Source organism: Lethenteron reissneri, chromosome 2, assembly GCF_015708825.2.
Source record: "Lethenteron reissneri isolate LAM-NWPU_2019-01 chromosome 2, ASM1570882v1, whole genome shotgun sequence".
Taxonomy (NCBI): domain Eukaryota; kingdom Metazoa; phylum Chordata; class Hyperoartia; order Petromyzontiformes; family Petromyzontidae; genus Lethenteron; species Lethenteron reissneri.
In genome coordinates this window covers 5,539,409-5,560,550 of record NC_083780.1, presented here as the reverse complement: position 1 = coordinate 5,560,550, position 21,142 = coordinate 5,539,409, and the positions used below count along the sequence as shown (strand labels likewise).

The following is a 21,142-nucleotide window of genomic DNA, read 5'->3' as shown; positions in this document are numbered from 1 at the left end:
CTGACTGTGTTGGATCCGGGCACCTGGGAATGCTCTTCAGTTGATTGTTGTACAGAACCAGCTGCTGAAGATTCACTAGGCTAATCACATCACGAAGCTCGAGCCTGAGGTGTTTGACAGTCTGACGGCACTGGAGGAGACACGAGACCCTGAGGCTCTTGCTATTGGCACTGCGATAGTGAATTGTTGCGTATAATCACAAATGCATCTTTCATATTTACAAACGATAACGAAACTGATTTTCGGACACCGTTTTGGGGAATTTTCGTGCCCATAAAAGTATAGCTCTTACAATTTAAATGAATGTCATTTTATTGAGCATATGTTTATGACTTTAAATAAATATCACTTCAAATTACATGAATGAGTTTTCTTTGGATAATAGATATTTGTGAACGTGAATGGAGTTTGCTTGAGTCAATACATCTTTGTGAAAGCGAATCGAGGTGAATGTAAGAGGTCTCTGGGAGAGACATAAAAGCGTATGGATCATGTGGTAATTAATAACGCGGTTCTTTATGAAATGAACTCAAGTGGATTTATCTGACACTTCTTTATATGAAAGGGAATTGAGGTCTTCTAAACTCACAGATGTTTCTACAAGTAGATTACACTCATTTTACCTAGCAGGTCTCGATGGAAGTAACTGGAATCACTTTAACTGTCAGGTTTCATGTGATGTGAGTTGAAGTTGTTTGAGATCAGAGGAGTCTGTGATAGCAAATTGAGATTTTGTAAACTGCCGTGCCTGCATTGAAGAGAATACAAGTGGCTCTGGTTAATTACTTAATTTGAAATGATTCTGTTCACTACCATATAACCGTGCGAGTGATGAGAGTTCACTTTGAAAGAACCGGTCACTATCATCATCCTCAGCCATGAGTAGCCGTTAGGGTGTTTAACTTACTAACCCAGTTCACTATTTTGGATCTTAACAGCAACCAGCTGCAGGCTCTTCCCGCTGGGTTGTTTGACCGCCTGGGGAATCAGCAGCAGTTGTCTCTGAGCAACAATAAGCTGAAGAGCGTTCTCAGAGGTGTTACTGCCGGTCGCTACAGAGTCGACGCTTCGACTCTACAATCAAAGTAAACTCGCATTCTCAGCCCACCCTCTGTATGAGTTAACGAATCGCCGCCAACTCGACAAAGCTGTAATTTGAACGGCAAATGTTTCCATATTCCTGGATTCACCAACACTAAACATAAGACGAAAAATTGCAATTAAAAAAACAAACGAAAGCGAGTGCGCACAGAAGCAATGCGAATTGTAAGCTTGGATTTACATTGAGAGGCAGATACAAGAACGCAATGATCAGAGATCAAACGCTTGTAAAAGGCATTAACGTTTTACAAAAGTAAGCTGGCTTGGCTAGGCTATGGCGCGAGAAGGGATGATGGAATAATCCACGATGTCCAATGCACATTGACCATGGTCGTTAACAACAGCGAAGTGGCACCCAAGGGAGGGAACGCGCCCGGAAGTACGTCCACCATGGAGATGGAGTAATGACAGCAGCTCGTGTGTAGGTGCGAGGCAGACTACTACATCACATGGTCGTGAATACGGCTCGCAGTGGATCGATCATGGCTTTTTATGATTACATAAACACATTGATAAATATAGATTTCATATTAAGTCGGCGATAGCCTATTGTAATGTTTATTCTCAAGAGAAAGCTGAGATATATATGAATTAATAATTCAATAGCTTTACTAATAAGTGAACTACTAGACGCAAACACAACACAACTGAAAAAACCCCTCAAAAGTGGTCAGTATTTACGGCATATAGATGTTCAAACGAAGCACTCTTTAGAGTATTTGGGGGGGAAACATTTTCACGGAGAGCTTCAAGAAGAGGCAACTCGTGTCAATGTTGGACCACACGCGACGCCGCTTGCGTGCAAGGGGAGGCCGTTGTGAGCCGCCTCTAAACCGTCGCCCGTCCCTCGCAGTGTTCGTGCGATCAGACAATTGTGTACTGCCAGAGCAAACGCCTCGCGTCTGTGCCTGCGGGAATCCCCACCGACAGACAGGGCCTGTGGTTGTATGATAATCAGATCACGAAGCTCGAGCCCGGGGTGTTTGACAGTCTGACGGCACTGGAGGAAACACGAGACCTTGAGTCTCCTGCTAAAGCCGCTGTCATCTTGCACCAAACTTGAGTCCTTTATCGAAGGATTGGTCCATGTGTAAAGTAGTAACTCGGCAGGAGACGACTTCACGGGTAGCACACTCTTTATTTTCACCAACTTGTAGTTACACGGATGACTAACACCCTACTTCGTTACACGGGTGACCAACACCCACTTAGCTACACGGGTGACGGACACCCACTCAGCTACAACTTCGTTACACGGGTGACCAACACCCACTTAGCTACACGGGTGACCAACACCCACTCAGCTACACGGGTGACCAACACCCACTCAGCTACACGGGTGACTAACACCCACTCAGCTACACGGGTGACCAACACCCACTCAGCTACACGGGTGACTAACACCCACTCAGCTACACGGGTGACCAACACCCACTCAGCTGTACTGACACGGGCTCTTACGCCCCGTAGCCTTCCGGGACACACCCAGCCGGGGTGCCCGTCTCGGCTCTGGGTACCACCGTCCCGACCCACACGGGCGTCGGACTACGGTCCCCCCAGTCTCGGCTCCGAGCCACACAGGGCCCCGGTCCCCACAAGGACGGCGGGACTAGGGGTCTCGGGCCCCTACCTCCTCCACCCCGTCTTCGGTCTTCAACTGGTTAACACTGACCACGAGTGCTCTCGCGCGTCCCCCTTTATACCCCTCCTGCGGACGTCGCTGAGAGTACCCACTTATCTGACCAATCACTGCGCACTCGCTACGATCCTCTTTTCCCAGCTTGTGTGAGCGCGCCTCACCACCGGCGCGCGCGTCCATGCCACGCCCACATCGCGTGCCCAACCCCGCGCCCCGTGATCCATCACTGCCGGCGCACGTCAATACCACCACTACATCACCCCCTACCACATAGCTCGCAGCCGACCCGGCTGCTAATAAAACATACAACACCCCTTCACTCCCATGTGTGCCCCGTAACATAACACAAACCCTAACAACACAACATGAACACCGCAATCCGCAAAACCCAGCAACCGCCACACCCGCAACAAGAACAACATGCACAATCCGGCGAGTGGCAACGATACTGTGTATGCGGAAAGAGTAACAATAAAAAAAAATTTCTTTAATCATTTTCTCTTCTTTTCTCTCCGACTCATGCAGCGTCCCAATGTCCGAGCGTCCCTTGAACGGGACATTACCCCGGCAGAGGGGGAAGCCGGCAACGAAGTCGGGCTTTAACAAAAAAAGAAAAAAAAAAATGTCTTTTTTTTTTTTTCATGAAAAGTGTTGCGTCCTTGCCCGAGTCCGCCTTGCCGGACCGTCGTACGGCACAGGACGCAGTTGGCCATCCGGCGGCGCCGGCAGTTCAGGAAGGCATGGGCCAGGCATCGGGGCTCCGCGCGAGCCGCGGGGTTCCGGTTCCCGACGGTCAACAGCCGTCAGGTCCGAGACACCTGGGGGTGGGTCAGGTGGAGACACGTGAGGATCAGCCTGCGACACATCCCTCCCCGAGTCGACGGTCACATCACACGCTCGGTCGTCACGGCACAACCCGGGGTCACGCGGCGCCGCGTAGGGTTTCAGTCGGGAGGGGTGCACGTACCAACGGCGTTTTCCCCATTTAATCTGTATACTCTGGGGTCGTGCAACCCGCACAATTTCCACCGGTCCCCTCCATGGTCTCAACAGTTTGGGGGACGTAGCCAACGGTGCGTGTGGACAATGCAGCCAGGCCTTATCGCCCGGTTCCCAATTGTGCGTATGCACCTTCCGTTCATGCAATCGCTCGTTCGCGATCTGCCGAGAGCGTGAATTCAGTCTCGCAGCCTCTCGCGCCTCAGCCAATTTGGCGATGTTAAACTTAATGTGGTCTGCCAATTTAGAATTTGCACGTGGCTGTGAAATCCCCAGTTGGACGTCCATGGCCGGATCAGCCTCTCGCCCATACATCAGAAAAAATGGAGAAAACCCCGTCGCCGCATGGGGTGCCATCCGATAGGCCGCTAGTACCCCCGGTACCTGTAAGTCCCAATCCACCTGGTCGTCGCATACCTGTTGGCACAGCATAGACGTAATCGTCCTGTTCAGACGTTCAACCATACCGTCAGTCTGCGGGTGGTACGGGGAGGTACGTACTTTCTTTGTACCCAACAGGTCGCACACCTCGCGCAACAAAACACTCGAAAAGTTTTTCCCTTGATCCGTCAGCAAGCGTTCGGGGGCGCCTTTGTCCAAAACGTAACCTTGGACAAAGGCGTCCGCCACTGCCGCAGCCGACTGGTTGGCGAGTGGCCACGCCATGGGCCAGCGGGTGAAGTACTATACGCCAACCAGCAGGAACTTATTTCCCCGAGGTGTAGTGGGAAAGGGCCCAAGATGTCTAGCGCGACCAATTCGTTCGTGCGCGAAACTTGAATGGATTGAAGCGGTGGATTAGCCGCTATTGGTGGCGGTTTTCTTTTAGCGCACCCTACACACCCCTTAAGAATGTTCGCCACGTCACTGCCCATCCCAGGCCAATAGTAGTCTCGCTGAATGAGGGCGAGCGTTTTGTGAAACCCCAGATGCATGAGTCGTTCATGGGCAGCCAGGACGACCTTACCCCGTACAGCAACCGGCACCACAAGCATGTGACGCCGGGACATGGAGTCCCACTTCATCAAGAGGCCCTGTCTGCACACCCAGGAACCGACCCGCGTTTCCCCGCCCTCGGGAACGTTAACCTTCCGACGTAGCGCGAGTAGGGAGCTGTCGGCCATTTGCAGACGGCCCCACTCGATGAGAGGCAATGCTAACAGCGAGTCCCTCCCCGTGGGGGCGTCGACCCCCGTAGTATCCGTGGCGGCTAGCACCACTTCCGCGGGGACATCGACAGAAGGTTTACACCGCGCCGATCCCAACTGACATGCGCATTCCGTACGCGTCGGCAACCGTGACAATGCATCCGCATTCGAGTGGCGCAACCCCTTGCGGTAAATCGTCGTGAATTGGTAGTCCTGAAGGACCTCCAACCATCGGGACAATTGGCCGGATGGCTGCGCCACCCGCATAGCGTATTGGAGAGCCGCATGGTCCGTGCGAACCGTAAAGTGACGGCCATACAGATACGGCCTGAATTTCTGTATAAAAAACACAATCGCCAGCAATTCACGCCGTGTCACGCAGTAGCGTTGTTCCGCGGGGGACAGAACCCTGCTACCGTAGGCGACCACCCGTTCGACCCCCCCGACCACCTGTGAGAGCACTCCCCCGATACCCGTGTTACTGGCATCCGTGTCGAGCACAAACGGTTGCGTGAAATCGGGGTAACACAAGGGGGGAGCCTGCACCAAGGCGTCACGAAGGGAGCAGAACGCGGCCTCCTCCTCCGGCCCCCAGTGAAACCGCACCCCTTTAGCCGTCAAGGCGTGCAGGGGCCTGGCTATGGTGGCAAACTGTTTGACAAAACGACGGTAATAGGAGGCAAATCCTATGAAGCTGCGGACTTCAGTAACAGAGGTCGGTGTTGGCCATGAGCCGACGCATTGCGTCTTAGCAGGGTCCGTCGAGATCCCTGAACGGCTAACGATATGGCCCAAATACCTGACCGATTCCCGAAGCAGAAAACATTTAGCCGGTTTAAATTTAAGCTTCGCGGAACGCATCCTGAGAAACACTGCCCTCAGTCGCTGGAGGTGCTCCTCAAAAGTTCGGCTGAAAACGATGATATCATCGAGGTAATTCAAACAGGTGTCCCATTGAAGGCCTGACAAAACCAATTCCATGAGCCTCTGGAACGTGGCAGGAGCGGAATGTAAACCCATGGGCAATCGGTTGAACTCAAATAGGCCTCCCGGTGTCCGGAAAGCGGTTTTAGGTTTTGATTCGTCATCGAGGGGCAATTGCCAAAATCCCGAAAGCAAATCGAGCGTCGAAAAAAACTGTGCTCCTGCCAAGGCATCCAGCGACTCATCCATCCTGGGGAGCGGATACGCATCGGCCATTGATATTTTGTTTAGGCGGCGGAAATCAACACAGAACCGCAGGGATTCATCCTGTTTTTTAACCAAGACGATAGGAGCACCCCACGGACTGGAAGAGGGCGCAATGATGTCGGCCGCCAACATGTCATTTACTGCCGACTGCACATGCTCCTTCTCGGCTGGACTGAGCCGGAAGGGATTCTGTCGAATAGGGGCCGCGTCCCCAGTCTCTATGTGGTGGCGCAACAGGTCTGTGCAGCCAATGTCGTACTTGTGCCTGCTAAACACGTCAGCGAACTCGAGCAGCAAGCCCCTCAATGCACCCAACTGCACACTGGACAAGGTACTGGACCCGGCACACAACGAGTCCAACCACTCCGTCCCCTCCTCACTTTGGGGATGCGTATCGACATGTGAATCGGCGTGAGCAACGAGCTGTTCCTCGACGGGTAGCGGCGCGGCGTGAGCGAGCACCGTTCCCTGCGTAATCACGGCCGGCCGCGACCCCGTATTCAGGACCACAACGAACGGCTCACTGTCCCCCCTCACCATGGTCTGGGCCACCGCTAAGTCGAGGTCCCCTTTAGCCCTGTTAGATGGCCCCAATAGAACTCCCTGCGCCCCCGCATCCGCCCCAAGGGGTTTTCTCAACCGAAGGGGTACCAACATTTGCGATCCCGGGGGCACCCGTACAGTCCGGGTTGCCAGCGCCTGCACCGTCGCACAAGCCGTGCGTATCTTATTTGGACTCTTCAAAAACACAACCCGCCGACCCGACGGAAGCTCAATGCAGGCCTGGTCTATGAGAATTTTTATGGGCATTTTAGACAGAAAGTCCGTGCCTAGTAAACAAGGAACGGCCAACGATGATGATACAAAAATAGGACCCGCCAATTTAATGTCGCCAATACAAATATTCGCCCGAATCTGGCCGATGATTCCCAAAGATCCCCCGTTTGCCGCGTAAAATGGTACGTCCACCGGCAGAAGTGGTCGACATTGTACGGGAAGAATATTATAAATAAGGTCCGAAATAATAGTGGCCGACGCACCCGTGTCCACGAGTACCCGGACCTCAACCCCGTCAATGTACCCCGTTATCACGGACGACCCGGCCGACGCAGCCACAATCCTGTGGGCCAATTCGGACCACTCGACTGCCTTCGGGCCGTACGCGGACCCCTCTCGCCGAACCGAACCCCCGGCGCCCATACACGGTCCCCCCACCGCTAAGCGGCGACCCGAACGTGCCGTGCGTGTGGACCGAACGTGTGAGGTGCCGCGACTTGCCGGGTTCAGTTGGGATGTCTTGAGTCCCTGGTCGTCGTCCGGACGTGGTCCCGCGGTGCGTTGACGCGGGGCCCGGCACCCGGACGCGACGTGGCCCCGAAGGCCGCAGTTGTAGCAGACGACGAGGGACGCCGTAGGTTTCGGTTGCTCCAGCTTGCGGGAGGAGCGTGTGGGCGAACGACCTCCCGTTCTCCACTCCCCCGGCCTCGAACCAGCGAAGGCCTCCTCCCGAGGCACAGCAGGCTGAGGTCCGATGATCGTGGCGGCCGGTGCCCGGTTCTCCACCGATGCGCAGACGACCATCGGCTTCCGCTGTAGGACCTCGTAAGCATGGATACTCGTGGCAATCCCCAGGGAGCAGATGTCCATCTCGTCCGCCGTATTAATGGGAACTCCCAATCCGTGAGCCAGCGCCAGCAGCTGCTCCGTCACCATGGCGTCCTTCCCCTCCTTGTCCATGCGGGGAAAAGCTGAATCCGCCAGGGCGAGCAGCGCCGTGCGATAGGCGAGCGTTGTTTCTCCAACCACCTTCCGCCGATCGTAGAACTGGTGGCGACAGGTCGAGGGCGGCCCGAACACCTTGGCCAACAGGTGCAGCGCGGCCTGGAGCGTTGAGCGGGACGACCTCGGGGCAGACGTGAAGGCCGCAAGCGCGTCGTCGTCGAGCATCGCTGGCAGCGCGCGCAGGGCAGTGGTGTCGGACCACCCCGACATTTCTTGATGCGCGATGAACCGTCGCTGGAAGGCTCCCCAGTCGCCCCCGTTTGCCTTGAACACCGACAGCGCGGGCAATCGTTGCTGGAGAACTCGATCGTCGTCGTCGTCGTTGGAACGATTTTCCCGCGCGCCGCTGTGGTTGTAGAAAATGTTGGCTCCCTCTGCAGGCGCAAAATGGAGAGCTCCGGCGCTCGCCGATGACGCGGGCTGCGCTGTGTGGAGACCTCTGGCCACGTGGTGTCCCGCGTTTCCCGCCAACCGGAGGCGGACCCTCAAAAATGGCGCCAACTGCCAAACTTTTGGCGCGAAACGCCTTATGGCGGGAACCCTCCAGCCGCTGCCGCCTCTTCCAACCCCGCAGGCGTTCCACCGGCCGCTGGAACGGAGATCTCCGCCAAGATCGCAGCGGCGGCGAGCAGCAACTCCGCCAGGCGGGAATGTGCGTCCTGCAGGCTGGTGTCGGAGGCGGGCGGAGCATCGGCCATTTCCGCGAAGTGCTGCATCGGCGGCAACTCCTCGTCCTCTCCTCCCGAGGGTGGTGTCACCGGTACGTCGTCGTCTCCCCGGTCTTGCACGTGGGAACGAGAAGTCTTCCTTGTGTCCATTCTCCTTGAAGACAGGTTTACTTCTGACGCCAGTTGTAAAGTAGTAACTCGGCAGGAGACGACTTCACGGGTAGCACACTCTTTATTTTCACCAACTTGTAGTTACACGGATGACTAACACCCTACTTCGTTACACGGGTGACCAACACCCACTTAGCTACACGGGTGACGGACACCCACTCAGCTACAACTTCGTTACACGGGTGACCAACACCCACTTAGCTACACGGGTGACCAACACCCACTCAGCTACACGGGTGACCAACACCCACTCAGCTACACGGGTGACTAACACCCACTCAGCTACACGGGTGACCAACACCCACTCAGCTACACGGGTGACTAACACCCACTCAGCTACACGGGTGACCAACACCCACTCAGCTGTACTGACACGGGCTCTTACGGCCCGTAGCCTTCCGGGACACACCCAGCCGGGGTGCCCGTCTCGGCTCTGGGTACCACCGTCCCGACCCACACGGGCGTCGGACTACGGTCCCCCCAGTCTCGGCTCCGAGCCACACAGGGCCCCGGTCCCCACAAGGACGGCGGGACTAGGGGTCTCGGGCCCCTACCTCCTCCACCCCGTCTTCGGTCTTCAACTGGTTAACACTGACCACGAGTGCTCTCGCGCGTCCCCCTTTATACCCCTCCTGCGGACGTCGCTGAGAGTACCCACTTATCTGACCAATCACTGCGCACTCGCTACGATCCTCTTTTCCCAGCTTGTGTGAGCGCGCCTCACCACCGGCGCGCGCGTCCATGCCACGCCCACATCGCGTGCCCAACCCCGCGCCCCGTGATCCATCACTGCCGGCGCACGTCAATACCACCACTACACATGGTCCAGCTTCCTCCATCTGATCGACCCCCCCCACCACCCCCTGGAGTCTGGACCACCAGACCTCATTCTCCTACATTTTTTCCACCTGACCCTGAGTGGTAACCAGCAGAACCACCAATTTTTCAAAATGAAGCAGCATTTCGTTTCTTGCAAACCACAGTGCACCACTTATGTGCAATCTTCGACGATACCGAGGCTCTCAATATCTCACTTTCACTTTACTGCAGTGTACAATTGTGTATCATCAGAATATTGATGGAACTCGATATCATCCGATGATATGACATCGGCGATTAGAGAGACGTATGCTGAAAATAGGAAGGGCCCGAGGATGGATCCTTGTGGTATTTCAACTCGACACAGTTAGCTATGTACGATGCGAAAGAAGCTCTACATACATACATAGGCAATGACTGTTCGTCACCTTGCTTGAGGAACTGCAATCGACCATGTAGGTATGACTCTATCCACTCAAGTGCCGTACCCGATACACCGAACCTTGACTGTAGCCGCCCGATGACTGTCGATAGTGTTGAAGGTGGCTGAGTGATCGAGGCCAACCAACGCTGCGGTGCTCGGATCATCCATTATCTTGTAGAGGCCATCAGTGATCTTTAGTAGCGCCATTTCAATGCCGTGGAACAGGTGGACAATCAGCGGCGCAAGCACATCCAAACATGATTTGAGAATCGATGTGTGGATGTAGTTGAGTGGCGATGTGTTATTTGGCAGCAGTGCGATGAACATCGACACCTCTGCCACCGGCGTTGGTGCCAGGGTCTCGAGTTTTGCATCGGTGCCAGGTTGTTCAAAACGCAGATGGCAGATCTGGAGAATGTGTTACCTTCAGGTAAGAAACTGCCGTCTTGATCGTCACTATTTTATTGGTGATGAACATTGCAAATCCTGTGCATATGTAGTGACTGACTCGGAGACACTAAGAGTTGGAGGCACTCTGTTTATTAACACGGCCTTACGAGTTAACACTTCCAATAATCTGTATATAACCGACTACAGTTTCCAGTCAGGACAGTTGGTAGACTGCCTGACTGGCAACGCCGGGACGGTGAATACGGAGACGATGATAGAAGAACGGCGAAGACTCCAGCAGCAGCACAACGGGATCCCACTCAACACGACAGCCCCGAAGTCCCCTCCAGGGGCCCTTCTTTTACTGTCAGTGTGGCCTGGTTCCGCCTCCGGCTACGCCCCCTTTCTAGAACCTACCCGCGGGTTCCCCGTGTGCCCCTTCTGTGACATTTCCCCTAGATTCCTCTCTGGTGTGTCACCTGGCCTGCTGTCGTCAGGGCTGCTGTAAGCTGCAGATCCCCTTCCCCGCCAGCAACCAGCGCTATGCTGCCACATGACATATTCTATGTCACTACACATAGACCTGGTTGCCTCGTTGATGGGTGGTTGGAAACCAGGAGATGCGTCATAGATCACGGGGGTTGCGAGCCGACTAATTGACGTGCAGAGCATAAACGATCTGCGAGACTCAATCATGAGTCAGTTGGCAGATCTGCAGGTGGCTCTGTAAGCAAGTTGTCTCAAGACCAGTTTTCTTCCAAAGACGCTGCAGCCTCCTACTCGTTTGCTTCGCGGCGATCACATCCAGTGACAGAATATTACTGCGCGCATTCTCTGTTCTATTTGTGCTTGTTCGGACAGGCCCGAGTTCATCAACAAAAGTGGTGATGGCCGGTTCTTTTGATCGAAACCATCGTGGTCCAGTAACAGGCTGATGGCTGGGTGGTAAACATGCAGTAATTCACTCCACTAGCCATTAGATTAATTGTCACGATTAAATTAAATAGTCTACTATTATTTTGGCCGTGTTTTCCATCTCCTTTGCACTGTGGTGCTTTGTTCTGTCTCAATTGCAATGATTTACTTGCTGAGGAAAAAAATACAATTACCAATAACGATATAATTGGTTTAACAAAACGAATACAAATACCTTCACAAACAGCATACTACATCTACGATCGCCGATCGCTTCAGATCGGCTACGTCAGACAAGACCACGTGTATGATCTTTACAATTCAGTGTAAATGCCAAAAACGCGGCTAAGATCCTCAGAGTAGCATGATTTTAAATTTAAATCGTGACTAAAACTGCCATATAAGGTGGGGAGATGACTCATTTGAATCCTTCCCACCACCATCCTCGTAACATGTTCAACTGTGGGTACGATACCGCATTGTGTCCACCAGAGGGCGCACCATTCGTTGCATTGAGCCTCGGGTAAAGTGCAGTGACATGCGGCTTTTTAGATTGGGGGCTCCCTTGGGCTGCTGTCTCTCTCAACATAAAAAAAAAACATTGTTTGTGAAACTGCAACTGACGGTGATGTACAAGCACAAACAACAGCAACAGAAATCAACATATTCATCAACACTGTGGGCCTTTAAAAGAAAATATAATAACAGGCAATGTTTTGGATCACGGCCCTTCATAGCACATAATTTTATATATTTTTTAAATATATGCTTTGAATAAATATCGCCTCCATATAGTGTTACATCCTAACCTACTCCTTGTTATGTTTTCCTTAATTACATTTAAAGGTTAACACCCGCTCTCATAGATTTAATATCTGAGGGGAGAGCCCGACTTTCCAGCTCTGAAATCTCCCTACGTTAATCCGACCATCAGTTCCAAGGGTGGTGATATCACTGCCACTCAGTGGCAGTAATTGGACATTCATTTTATTATTACATTCTTACAGTTTGTTCTTCTATAACGCGTGTTTCATAACGCAAATTGGACACTACGCGATTGAGTAAACAGAACTACCTCGTGTGAGTAGGCTGCCTCGGCAAAGCATCACACAAGACGGGATGCTGCTGGATGCTTGTAGATGCTATCCACGCGCCTCAGTCTTTGTTAAGCTTTGTTCAGCCTGCATGCGCATGTCACGTGTTATCGCGGCCTGGGCTTGTACCCTATATTATACACTAGGTTGTATAATATAATGTGCACTCCAACAACCACAGCCTGCGGCGCCCCCCAACAGGCTGGTCAAGTAAATCCTTAGGATCCACTCGCTTAACGTGCGGTGGGCCTTAATCCAGCAGTGGATTTAAGCACCAATAAAACGACAGTAAAGATGTAATTATAACCATGTGCATTGTTTGTCAGATTTAATTCTTAAATAACTCACCTTCAACTACTTATTAACTTAATGTCTTGAGACACGATCGGATGTACGGCTGATAGTGAATTACGGTGAAAAAGCTAAAAAACAACGCGAACGGCTTTGCTGTACTTGAGGACTTTCAATAAGTCGAATAAGAGCGGCTTAAAACTTTCACTCTACATACGTTTTTGGACGATCCCGCGATGTAACTTTGATGTGAATGAATGAAAATGTATTTGAACTTTAGTTGTGATATTGACATTCACTTCTAAGAGCTATGACTTATTAATCAGTGAAAGAACTGTTAGGATTATTTGGTAGCTCTTAAGGGGTCTTAGGAAGTGGTGGGGGGTCCCCCCCGTCCCCCTCAGCCCCCACCCTTGTCAGCCCCTGAGCGTGCTGGCAGATCAGCTGTCCACAGCGCCTTATTAGGGCGCACATCACCTCGGGGGCGTACATGTTTGGGAGGGGCGCACCTCTGGTTGGCTGCTTGCTCGCGGTCACGTGACGCACTTCAACCAATCTGTGCCGCGTTAATCACAGTCACAGAATGACAGAGCTGGGTATTTTTATATATATATGTTTGTCTTGAGACATGATCGGATGTACGTCTGATAGTGAATTACGATTAAAAAACAGTAAAACAATGCGAACGGCTTTGCTGTAATTGAGGACTTTCAATAAGTCGAATAAGATCGACTTTACATGGCTTTCACTTAAAACTCACACACACAGCCTCTACACATGCACGCGTAACACAGAATAGTAAAACAGGTTTAAGATGGGCATTGTGCATCCAGCTCTAGAGACAAACTTTCCCAGGGCATGCTCTTCAACTGGTTGTCGTTCAGACTCAGAGAACTAACCTGGGTCAGTTTGTCAAATAACCCGGCGGGAAGAGCCGTCAGTTTGTTGTTTTTGAGCCACAGCTTCTGTAATTTCACAAGCTGATGGAACGTGTCTGCGGGCAATGGATGATAGTTGGTTGCCATTCAGATCCAGTGTTACGAGCTGGGTGAGTTTGTCGAAAATTCCATTGGGTAGAGCCGTCAGAATAGTTAGTTGGACGAATTTGTTAAATACTCCAGGATGTAGAGTCGTTAATTAGATTTTTTTTATACAAAAAGAGCTTCTGTAAATTCACAAGGTTGTCAGGTAGTCTCAGTTCTATAAGCTTGGTAAGTTTGTCAAACACCGCGGCAGGGAGAGCCGACAGTTGATTATCATGCAACAACAGCTTCTGCAGATTCACCAGGCGGTCAAACACCCCCTCGGGAACGACCATCAGCAGATTCCAGGACAAATACAAGATGTGGAAATTCACCAGCATGTCCCTGGATTGGGGTTCACTACAGCCAGAAAAACAGTATCATATTTCACGAACATTTGCTTTCTTTTGTATATATATGTAGTGGTGAACACGGAGGCACACACTTGTTTTTGGAGGCAACAAGTTTATTTAACAACTTCCCAACCGGGTAACTCTAAACGTACACTGTTTCAACATCTAGGTGATAACTACACGGTTAACTATGTGAGTAGCGGGTTAACTACACGAACGGGTCAGTCAGCTTACACGCTGTCTGACCCACGATGCTGAGCGAAGACCGAAGAGATGTCGCACCCAGGGTTGATCCCACAGACGAGTCCAGAACACTCTCGGGACTGCCACTTTATGATCCTGAGCGTGGCCTCGCTCCGCATTCGGCCACGCCCCCTTCGAGACCTTGCCCCAAGGATCTCGACTAAGCACCACGTGTCCCTCAAGCCCCCCTCGGGCCCCCCTCACTACCCTGTCCCGGTCACGTGCCCTCTCGGGTTCACACAAACTGTCACGTCCCTACTTGCCCTCTCTCAGGCCGTCACCAGGACTATGGCCCCTAGGGCGGGCTCGCATGCCGTACTTACTCTGGTGACAGAGAGAGGTTCCAGACGAAAACAGTAGCACTCTTGTGACAGTAGCTGGCGCTAACACCATCGTGACACCATTAAAAACGTCACTACATCAATAACACGAGTGGCTATTTCCAAATTAAGACAATGCAGAATGGAAATATTTTATATTCGTTCGGGGTTTCCTTCAGTTTCCTACAATTGTCATATCAACGCCATGGGTCATGATATGAATGATCAATTGGTAATTCTCAAACACCCCGGCGGGTTGAGCCAACGCTGATTCTTAAGCGAATATCAACTTGGTACAAATGGAATCATACGATGAAAAATACACGTTCATTATACGGTCTGTGTATTGGGTTTTAGTGAATTTACACTAAAAATAACAAAACAACTCACTTTCGTCAATAGCACTGTCGTTAATATGTAAGTATGCACACAGTACTTGTGCATATATACATACGTGTTGGTAAGTGTATACTATATGTATATCAGTACACCCCTCTTTATGTGCGTATTGAGTACATTATTTGCATGTCCATGTATGCATGTGCATATGCTATCTACGTACACTGTGTGTGTGGATAATGTGGATCGATGGACGAGGAGACAACCGACCAATGTCACCAGCTGACGACCGTTCCCAAGGGCGCCTTCGACAGCCTTACGAAGCTGCAATACATTTGGCTGCACAGTAACCCCTGGGACTGGTCTTGACGCTTCGCAGAGACGCCGAGGCGCCAGCCCTGCACTCACTGCATTGCTGCTCCATACAGCCACACGTGACTCACACACACACAAGAGATGGAGCGATTATCACGTGAAGTCGATCATTCGTCTGAAATGTATTATCAGCATTTTTCTTACAAACTACATAACCAGACAATGCCTCTCCCTCGGATTTGTCTTTCCACTCCACGTAACTATTAAAAGTAGTTTTTGCACAACTCATCAGCATCACGGCCTTCTGGGAGTGCTTAATTCCAAACTAAACTTTGGACTGGTTTAGGTATTCTGTCTGAACTGCAGAGTGAACTTCACAGTAATGGTTATTGTGTTTTACTTCTATATGTTGATTATGATGGTAGATTATGATATTCATTAACCCTACTGTGTATTTAGGATGAAGATGAAAAGGGTGTAGCTGTTTATGCTTATTTTAGATGATGATCTTCGTGACGGTTGAGTCCACAGTCTGATAATGTGGAGAAAATGTTAGCAAAGTGGATTTTAATCAAGTGGTCGCTGATATGATGATGAAGCTTATATATATTTTAAACCTCCTGCTTCTGTTCACCCAGAAATACAAATGGATTCATCACAGCCGATCGGTGCATCCCGTGTCGTGGAGCAAAGGGTGGCTACTCCCACCGCGTCCAAGACGTCCGGCCATCGTGGAAGAATCGGCTAAAGACCCTTCACATGAGATTTCTAGAGCTCCTTCCAGTGGAGACCCTTCCGACATCAGTGTCGTGAGCCAGGCAATTGCAGGGCTGCACCTCAATCTGTTACTCCTTGCTGAAGAGATTGACAACTGACCCGGGGCACTGAGCGCTGCCAGTGTTGAGCGCTTCGCCCGAATTCGGCTCGAGACTCCTGGAAACGGCACACGGTGGAAAGCGTGAACCAATCTCCCAGCAATGCTCTTCAACTGGTTTAGGGCCAGATCGAAGTGAGTCAGTGTCGGCAACTTTCCTGCGCCTGCGGGCATCTCAGTTAATTTGTTATCACTCAGGAAAAGTTCCCGTAGACTCACCAGCCAGGTCAGGTGCTGTAATCATTCGGTCTGAATGTGTTCCTGAAGTCATCGCCTTTGTAGACTCGCCGACGCCTTGTGGAACTTTTGGATCGACAAATGACTTTGAATGATTACTTTGATAATTTTGTACAACACCAATTCGCTCACAAGCTTGATGGGTTGATACAAGTAACCAGTGCTCATTGTAATCGTTTTTCATTCAGTCTGCTAGAGTCGTCCTTAAACGGCAGCGAGAGAGTGTTTGAAGTTCCTGCGCAGTGAGGACCTCACGTCTGTCCACGCTGGGGTGTTTGCCCGCCTGGTGAATCTGCAGCAGCTGTTTCTGTACAACAACCAGCTGAAGAGCGTTCCCAGGGGCGCGTTTGACAAACGGAGCCAGCGCTGCCAGGAACGGTCTCTGCTTTGTTCCTGGGCACCGAGATAGAGACGACGTTCAAGACCGGTTCAGATAATCGTCACTGGTGTTGACCGTGATTAGGAATAGAACCTGCATCGCCAGGTTCGCAGCACAGCGCGCTAACCGCTACACTACTGATCGAGTAAAAATGTTCCATAGGGAATGCGAGCTCTGAACACCGTGCGGGTCGCTGTACTGCACCGCTTTGTTGGCGCGGCATGGAGCGAGGTGCCGCGATGTGAGGTGAACACGACGCCGCTAACGCGACCCAGGCACCCGTGTTGAACTCCACTGCCGTGTGAAGAGCGACGCTCTCTTGTAGAGGCTGCTCTACAGCAATAGGCGGAGGCTGCTGATATGCGATTTGTACTCAGCGATCAACTCACAGGTCTCCCCGCTGGGGTGTTTCGATGAGTGGAATTAATTCCGGCATTCGCCTGTCCATGGGAGGTTGACTGAGTTCCGAGACTGTATTCAGGAGGATGCTACCACAATGGAATGTGCAGCCAATTCCTGTTTGAGGAGAGTTTTTCGTTGTTGCTGCTGTTTGTGTAGTTGTTATTTCGGGTGGTTTCTCTTGTTGTGCTTTGTTATGGTGTTGTGTTGTTGTTTTGTTACGTCGTTGTTTTTCTTATGTTGCGTTGTGTGGATGTTGTGGTCATTTTGTTATGCTGTTGCTGCACCAATCCATCACATCACGCCTTAGTTTATATAAACGCTAAATATCATCTATAATAATTCACTCCATGCAATATTCACTGATGCACTAAGGCAGACGCTCACCTCACTGCTCAGTGACACTGCAGACTAACTCGGAGCACAAGAGGACACCATGACGATGATGATGACGATGGCCGTGAATGTCAATAGCGCGGTAGCTTTACAAACTTGACGCTACTCGTGCCAAGCGTCGTCTCTATACCGATGCGCAGCGACAAAGCAGAGACCACTCCTTGCAGTGCTGGCTCCGTTTGTAAACGCGCCCCTGGGAGCGCTAATCAGGTGGTTGGTGGCCAGAGCCAGATGAGTGAGCTGGGTGAGTTTGTCAAACACCCCCGCGGGGAAAGACGCGAGTTCTTCACTGCGCAGAAACCATTAACCATAGGCATTCACTTTTCTAGTATGACATGTATATTTATCAATACGTAGATATGTAATCAACAAGAAGCATGATCAATCCACTGCAAGCCGTCGTCACGACCATGCAATGTTTTAATACACTTCGCACCTGCACACGAGCTGCTGTCATTACTCCATCTCTGAAGGGGACGTTGTCGACCGTGGTCAATGCACATTGGCCATCGTGGATTATTCCTTAATTATTGTCCTATATATTTGCCTTATTAATTACCACCTCATCCATTCGCAATGATGCCTCACACAGAGACCTCTTACATTCACCTTGAGTCGTTTTCACAGAGAAGTATTGACTCAAGCAAACTCTATTCCTATTCACAATGATCTGTTTTGAAGCTTTCGTGACTGCAGGAATCCATACTCTTTGGTACTATCGGTAAAGTCACGTAGGTAGAAATAAAATAAAATAAATGGTCACCATTGCGGTCACCATTTTTCGCCTGATGACGGACGCTTGTGTTGCGTCCGAAACGTCGTGATTTATTTTAATTTAATTTCTACCTTCGTGACTTTACCGAAATAACCAAAGAGTATTGATCTGCTATCCAAAGAAAACACTTTCCCGTTATTTGAAGCGATATCTGTTTACAATCATAAACATGTCAGATAAAATGTATTCCGCTTAGATTGTCAGAATTATTATTTTTAAAGGCACAATTGGTTCACGTAACGATGTCCAAAAAACAATGTAACGTCATATTTTGGGTAAATATGATATTCCGGTAATTATACGCAATGGTTCATTACCACAGTGGCAAGAGCAGGAGCCTTGGGTAATCGTGTCTCCAACCAGTGCCGTCAGGTGGTCAAAACACCCCGGGCTCGGGCTTCGTGATCTGATTGGCTTGCAATTGCAGAATCTGCGCATTGGTGGGATTCCCGCAGGCACAGACGCGAGGCTTCTGCGATCACAGTCCACTTGTGTCCCTGAGCACGAACACTGCGAGGGACGGGCGGCGGTTTAGAGGCGGCTCACAACGGCCTCCCCTTGCACGGGAGCGGCGCGTCGCGTGTGGTCCAACATTTACACGAGTTGCCTCTTACTGAAGACTTCCGCCAAAATGTTTTAACCAAATATTTTTAAGAGTGCATCGTTTCAACACATTTACGCTGTTCATACTGATCGTTTGAATTTACTTCATATTTGCATCTTTAGTCCATTTATTTGTTAATCTACTGATAAATAATGAATGTATTTACCAGGTCCCCTTGAGAATTGAGATATATCTTCTTGGTTCTTTCGGTAAAGTCACTTTACCGAAAGAACCAAGAAGATGAATCCCTGCAGTCACGAAAGCTTTAAATCGAAAAATTGAGATATACACTACAATAGTCTCATCTATATCACAGAGGATGCATTGTCTGCACGCGGGCACGCAGTGTCTCCACACGTATTTGTAACATTCAAACAAGTGCAGCGCTATGTTAATTGTAGATGACAGCCGCAAGGCAGATATGAGTATTGATATCATTGGTCTTGAATATCTGAAGCTGGAATGCGCCTCCCCTCGCTCGACTCAGCCTCAAGTGAGTACCTGCCACGATGTGTAAGCGTCAGCACTGGGGAGACAACACGTGAAAGATAGAGGGACTGTGTTTTAAGCGAGAAGGAATGTGACGATCCTGTCTGCATCAACACCATCACTGATTTGACCGATCCTAAGCCGCACCGATGTCCGTCGTATCTCATCCCTACCTGCTTGATTAAAAGCTTTGCTCAGTGAGCGCAGATACGAGCACACGTGAAGCTGGGCACGCGTGACTTGCATTGCGGTGTTAACAGAACGCAGTAGCAAAGCAATCGCGCATTAACGCGGGGCAGCTGAAGAGCATTCCCAGGGGCGCCTTTGACAACCTCAAGAGCCTCACTCACATCTGGCTGTACAACAACCCCTGGGAATGTGCCCTGCGCGGAGCTCTCAGCCTTCTCTCTCTCAGCCTCTGCCTCCACGTGATGATCAATGATAAGGTGGCCTACACGGTAATTTAAATACGACCATATCTGGAAAGTTGTTGTTTTTATTGTAAATGTGAGAGAGTTGGTACCCTGCCTCTTACTCGGGTGGTTTCAGGTAAATTACGTTCAATATAACTACCACTTCACCTCCAGTATGTTTGTTTCACTTTAAGACAGCGGTATAGATGTTGTTTGTGAATGTCCAGTCAAGTTCTAGCTCTGTTTATTTCATTTCATTTCTCTCTTAGTCTTTTCAATTAAAGCTTGATAATTCATCCACTCTGAGTGGTGACAACCAGCTTGGTGACGTGGTGGTGACTTCATCGCAGTGGATGGACAACGAGCTTTAAATTTTAATTTCCTAATGCCTTAAACAAGCTTGATGTGTAAGTAAAATGTACCCAGTGTTCCGTGTAGTTGTATTTACATTTACTCCGCTCGAGTCTTATTAACACAGCAGAGAGCAAGTGTTTCAGGTTACTGCGCAGTGATGAACTCGCGTCTCTCTCTGCTGGTCTGTTTGACGGCCAGAGTAATCTGCAGCAGCTGTATCTGAGGGCGAACTAGCTGACGGCTTTACCCGTTAGGGTGTTTGAGAATTTGACCCAGCTCACTTACCTGACTCAATCAACTGAAGGTCTTGAACATCATCCCTGTTGTACCTGCACTACGCCGATAAAGTGACTGCACTCTACACATGTTTTAATTCATTAATCATATTTTTCTCAAACAATATGGAACCCTTTCACCTTTTTTATCTTTCATATTGCACTTGAGATTGATTGTCATCGCAAAACGCTCTTTCTAATGTCGGTTATCTTGCCTGGTAAACCGGAGGCGTAAAGAACAAACTCCCCTTGAACATGGTCGAAAGCCTTTTTTCTCAAAAATATTTTAATGAACAAACGATCCAGGTACACACAGAGGGCATGTATGGAAATTGACACCAGTATAGACACAATGTCTATGCCATGTGTTTTAAAAACTCTATACATCCCTGGTGTCTACTTCCTGAACTCGGATACCCCTCTCGGGTGGGGTGGGAGGAGAAATCAAAGGGGTAGGGTGCTTTTATCAATATTTGTGTTTCATGCACGGTGACTTTTTATGGTCGGGTAAAATCAATTAATCTTTAATCACTTCATATTATTATATTTCTGATCCATAGGTCATGGCGAGCAGTATTTGTGGATTGACATTTGTTATCGGGGAAAAATGGAACGCTGAGATTGAGTCTTAATATTGTTCATCGCACTTCAAAGTAATAGAATTCACCTGGACATGTTACCATTTCGATCACGATCTGATCTGATGCGGTTTCAAGTTGCATC

General features: G+C 50.2%; 1 pseudogene; it reads left to right on the top strand.

Annotated features, from left to right (window-relative positions):
* The first annotated feature begins 1,428 nt into the window (after positions 1–1,428).
* The window catches only part of LOC133341705 (leucine-rich repeat-containing protein 15-like), a 54,955-nt pseudogene continuing 35,241 nt past the window's right edge, over positions 1,429–21,142 (top strand).